General features: G+C 30.4%; 1 protein-coding gene across 1 annotated transcript in view; it reads left to right on the forward strand.

The window, feature by feature from the left end:
* Positions 1-273: 273 nt before the first annotated feature.
* LOC142349570 (potassium channel subfamily K member 1-like) overlaps positions 274-6148 on the forward strand; it is a 61737-nt gene continuing 55862 nt past the window's right edge. Inside the window, exon 1 of the mRNA XM_075401216.1 lies at positions 274-374. The gene's annotated coding sequence lies outside the window, so the exon portion shown is untranslated. The remainder of the gene's footprint in view (positions 375-6148) is intronic.

Here is a 6148-nt window from a genome sequence, read left to right on the forward strand (position 1 = left end):
ACTTCAATTCTTTTATTGACCTAGACTGCCCATTGGCGTCTGTGTGTATTGTTTGTTCCGGATCGCCCTCAATGTACTCATTTTTGGTTATTCATCGAGCTTGGTAAATTTTTGGTTTATTTTATAACTCGCAAAAAGTTTTGGTTTCGGCTTAGGTTTAAAAAAATCTTATACAGTAAGGGTTATAGGCAAAAATAAATCGATTATTCAGCTCTTTATGTGCTCGATTTTCCTCTAATGGAAAAATTGAATAGTGTTTGGGCTGAACTGGTAGCCAGTAACAAATGGTAGCCAACAGATTTTTATTTACTGGACTAACTCTTGTTTACAAATTTACATGGAAATCAACGAAAAGAATTTCATCTCTGGCAAAAGTGAGTACAACTGTCACTAATTGAGACAATTATAAAATCATCATTAACAATTCGTTGTCATTCAACATTTTTTCAATAAATTAATTGCTCAGATGATGTATAAGACGACAAATTCTAAACTAACAAAAATTAGTATACAAAAATTACCAGCATTGGATTAAAAGTGCCCACTGACTGATAAATATTTAGATTTGAACAGATTGGGTGGAAAAATTAGTTGTTCAATCTTACTAACTTGTTTTCGAAAACTATGAAAAGAAGTACCTAAAACTCTTCACAAAATTCAGATTCCTTATTTCGCGATTGATTTAAGAGTATCTCGAAGAACGTTTTGCCACAAGTAGTCATCAAAATCAACAGTTTTCAATTTTATTCGGCTGCTAAGGGAATAACATACTTCTTAAAACGTCGTGAGTTCATTGTGTTGCGCGAATTAGAAACAAAATGATTGTTTAATTTTTATTTGGATAGTTTTTGAAAAAATGGACAATTGTTTGTGTTTTCTTACGAAATTTAGAATGTGCTCTATTTTGATCCCTTTTGCATTTTCTGCGAACAATATGAATACAGTGTGAATAATTGCCTAAGTACACTTAAATTCAACCCGTCAAAAATTATGGATACAAATATGAATTTTGAAATATTTAAAATTACTTGTTAGAAAACGTTTATAGATGTGTATTAAACATTTTATCGACTAACAAATGAGTTCTAAGTTTTTTGATGATTTTAGCTATCGAAGAAAATTTCATTGAAACAAAGCATTAAAACATTGTACATATCGTCTATAATATTTTTATGAACAAGTTTTGAGGTTTTTCATTCAAATATTCTGTTGAAAAAAACCGTATTTTTGCAGGGGCTTTGTTTGATTTAATTGTCATTTTTCAATTCAGTTTCTACAATTTTCTAAAAATCTGGTACAAATAAACTAAGTTTATAAATAGTTATAGAGTATATGAGATTTCTTTTGAATAAAATGTCTTTTAAAAAGTCGTTTTTTTTTCATTAATTCAGGGATTAATTTTGGATTTGTTTAAAAATTTTTGTGCATGAGTTTTTTGAATAATTATATATATATATATATATATATATATATATATATATATATATATATATATATATATATATATATATATATATATATATATATATATATATATATATATATATATATATATATATATATATCTATATATATATATACATATATATATATAATTATTACATTTTTCCATGAGAAAATGTTGACCGCACTGATATTGTAAAACCGCTGTACTTTTAGTTTTCAGATGTAATACATTTAATTATTTTGCTCGTAGTATAAGCCAGATAGTTTCACTATTGTATATAGCAACCCCTAGGTTACAGTAACAAGTTACCTCCGGAGAGAATTCGGTTGGAGGATATACAACTCAACCAAGTGTTCAATTGTTTTGCTTTGCGAAGCAACAAAATCAACAGCAAGCACTCGATCAGCCAATTGGTTTCCCTAAACCGCCTTTTTTGCTACAACTTACAAATGCAAGATTTCTTAGAATAGGTTTAATTAAAAAATTTTTCGTAATACCTCATACTCAAAGTAATAATAAGTGACAAAAGTAATATGTTGCTTCAAATCTGGCTTCAGTGAATAAATTTTTGTGCAATGCAATTTAATGACACGAACAGTTAGCGCACAGAAACGCCAAATTGTTGGCACAGTTTTGGTTTCATTATCAGATTTTGTATATAATTTGTATCACTAGGCCATGAGAAAACAAAAGCTGGGATTTCCTTTTTGAATTCCTTTTGTAGCAATCATCTTGAGATGTTTTAGAATACATAACTCTAGTATCAATAAATGGATCCAGTCTTCCATACTTCAGTTCAACAAACCAAGTCAAAATTAGAAAAGGTATTGTTTTTTGAATAGCTCTTTTTTAAAGTAGAGTCTTTTTAATATTGAATGCATGTTGCCAAGCTGTTCGGTTCTTCTCATATCTGTCTTTTTATTGGCCTGTCGATTTTGCTAGTAGAGAAAGATTTTTCATGGTATGAGAAAACAGTTTTTTTCAAATGTTTTTGGGAATATTTTGATCTGTGTACTCTCTGATGCTCAATATTCCCCGCACACTTTTTTTCATCTCCAAAGAAATTTCCAAAGAACGACTTTTAATTGATGCACGGAGTATAAGTTTGCTGAAATTTAAGTTCTTTTTGTCTTTTTTCTCAAAATTTCCGGCAGCCAAAATCAATTAGCCTGTTTAGTCATCTAAGAAATTATTTTTCTCTGTCTGATTGCAGTTGAATCCCGAACATGAGATTCGTTTGTCCGAAATCGATTTCTTTTCACAAAATAGTATTTCGTTTCGTTGAAAATACTTTAATAATCCACTGTTAGATATGCTCAATATATTTCGTCAATAAAAGCAATATTCTGTTCTAATGAGAAAAGCTGCTTAAACATATGAATACACCTTTTTAAAAAACACTTGCTTTTGGTCTTCAACCTGACTTTCTCTGAGGTTTTTTTCACAAAAATCTTATTTTTTGGAAATTCCCAAGTTGTCGTGTCTCTGGAAATAGCCTTTAAGCAAAACAAAAAACTCAGGTCATTATATAGAAGAGTTCTAAACCTTGAAATGAAATTTTAAAAATGTCATGGTGAAAGTTACCATTCTTGCTGATGCGAAATAAAATTAACTAATGCAAAAAAGCAGAAACTTTTCTCATAGTCATTTGAATTTAACCACAAAATTTAACCAATTTCTGGCACATCAGATAAGATTAGACACCACACGTAGTGATAGCCACATTTTTTACGATGTGCCATTTTGAAAAACCGTTGAGATGGTGACATGTAATTTGTGTGCAGAAGATGGCGGAATATGTGAACAACTCAGCGGGAAGGACATGAAAACTTATCCCTTTTTGCTGCCAATTGATAATTTTCACTTATTGTATTATGGATGTATTCCTGATCTAAAAATTTTCTTATTTGGTGTAGAAGCGTCTAATCCCTAAAATTGATATCAAGTTAGTTCAATTTGCGGTTGTTTTCTAAATGTTTCTAATTTTTTTAGTCTCTTTCATTCTTCATTTTTTCCTCATTATAGAACCAATAGTCCCTCATTCAGGTAATATCATATTTATGGTAAATTTATTGTTCCGACCCCACTTGTGGGGGAAGGAACTATATACTCAAATGGGTTTTTTTTTTTTTTGTTCAGTGAATTTTGGCCGATCGATATATTCGTCGTAGAGAAATGTGAGTGGTATCATTAAAAAGCTGGTCCAGCGTAGAATTCAAAAGTAAAAAGATTTTTTTGAATTTCGTTTTTTTCGAGGAGTTATCGAGGATTGAAGTTTTGTGTGAACAATGGGATCTTTAGCATGATTGTTCACTTTTAGTACAATTTTCTTCAAACTAAGATCTTTTTTACGAAAACATTAATTCAAATTTCTATAAAAAGAATAAATTTTGAGTTCGTAAAAGTTGAATGCAAGGCGATAGAAAGACTAGTTCTGGTCTCATAGGGAAGTTCACTATCAAAAAAAAATCGAACTCTAATTGAGAGCCCTTTTTTTAATAAAACTTTTCTCTTTTTTGCTTTTTTAAGTCACCTAGAGACAAGTCACATTTTATATCGACGTTCTATTAATGACAAAACTCCTTTATAGTCGAATGAAGCGCAATGAACAAAAAACGTCGTTTTCAAGGAATTGCTCATGTTTTTTTTTGGCTTCGATTCTGAGTTTTCGTAATTTTGAATGAAATTTTGAATTTCTTTTTGAAGTTTTACTATTTTTTTTGTAGTCCTATGGTAGGGATTCATTGACTAACAGTGCAATATGTTCCATAATGAGCATTAAGTGAACATGTCTATTTCATTGAGGGGGCGGCTAATGGCTGTTAAGACTTAAAAAATAATTTTTCGAATTTTTTTTTGAATATTAAAGAATCATAATCTTATTATAGTGAATTGTAAGTCAGTCCAGGGGTGAGAGCACCCTCTTCCTTCCTACTGCAACCAAAATTAAACTGGTTAGCGGTTTTATCTTCTATCTATTGGTTATATGACTTCAATGACAAAAAATTTCATTTTTTTAAAATTTTTTTTGGATTTTTACGTATTATTGGTTACTTTTGAAATCTTATCACATTATCCAAATATTGACAGTTCCCATTAGCTTAAAAACGATGTTCTGTGGATGACCAATAAAAATTTTAAACAAAAATTTATGGTTTAAATGGCTTCGACACGTTCTTCTTGCACTTTTCTACTGATTTTTTTGGTTTTCTCCTGTTTTTTTTTGTTGTTTTAATAGTCATTATACTTACTGTGATCTCATAATGAATACCTATGCATGACAAACATAAATGTACTGCCACCGGGGCATCTTTGAGCGTTTTTATTGACTTCCGTTGAAAGCTATTGAATTTAATGTCTGTTAAAATAAAAATCATTTTTCGAAAATTTTATTTGAACAATAACAATTCCTAAATTTTTCTTGAACTGTTAGTGAGTTTCAGTATTGACTGGACCCACTTGCTTTTTACTGCGACTAAAAATATTCTGTTTAGCTGTTTTATCTTCTAGCTATTGGTTATATGACTTCAATGACAAAGAATTTTTTTAAATTTTTTTTTTGGATTTTTTGAATTATTGGTCACTTTTGAACTCTTTATCACATTATCCAAAGATTATTGTAATCCAATTGGCTTAGAGAGGACGTTCAGTGGATCACAGAGAAAGTTTTCAGAGAATAGCTAATGGTTTAATTGTCTTCGACACTTTCTTCTCGCATTTTTCTACTGAATTTTAGTTTTTGCTGTTTTTGTTATTGTTTTCTGTCATAAGACTTATTGTGATGTCTTTTTAACTATCTATGCATGACAGACATCATTTTCCTCCCTATGGGTTATATCTGAGCATCGTCATTGAGCTCCGATGAAAGATTGAGTTTACTGGCTGTTAAGGGTTTAAAAATAATTTTTCGAAACTTTTTTGAAATTCAACCATTCCTAATTTTTTTTCGTGAATACTCTTGGTCATTGTTGGTTCTAACAGAATCCATTTCCGTTCTACTATAGCCAAAATTAATCTGGTTAGCGGTTTTATCTTCTACCTATTAGTTTTAAAACATCAATGCCACGAGAATTCATATTTTTTTTGGGTACTTTATTTTGTTTTTCGATCCTTTTGAAATCTTATCACATCATCTTACTGCTGAGAGTCCCTATTGGTTTAGGGAAGAAGTTCAACGGATCATAAATAAAGTTTTCAGGGAAGAGCTTATGATTTGAGTTGCTTCGACATTTTCTTCAGGCACTTTTCTACTGAATTTGTGGTTTTTGCCTCTCTCTGTTGTTGTTTTCATAGTCATTAACTTGTTGTAAGGTCTTATTGATGAAATACGATTGGCAAAAAAACTTATTGTCCCCTCGAGGCATCGTTTATTGTATATACTGGCTTCCGTTGAAGGCTAATGAATTTAATGGCGTTGATAATACGTGTTTTCCCGCAATTTTCGTGCGTCTAATGTATTTGTTTATATTTGTTGATTTTTTGAAATTATATTGATAAAAAAGGTTTTCCCATTGCTCCTGAAAAATTAATTTAAAATTGAAGAGTGTTTAGTGAAAAGTTCATTTTATTAATGCCTTCGACCCTTTTGTCGCTCAATTTTTTTTCCTGAATTCGCTGTTTTTGTTCTTTAGGTAGCCGTAAATTGCTCACAGATCTCATAGGCTTGTAATTGAGGACTGAATGAATGATGTTGCTCGAAAC

The sequence above is a fragment of the Convolutriloba macropyga genome, chromosome 11, assembly GCF_964194025.1.
Source record: "Convolutriloba macropyga chromosome 11, txConMacr16.3, whole genome shotgun sequence".
NCBI lineage: Eukaryota > Metazoa > Xenacoelomorpha > Acoela > Convolutidae > Convolutriloba > Convolutriloba macropyga.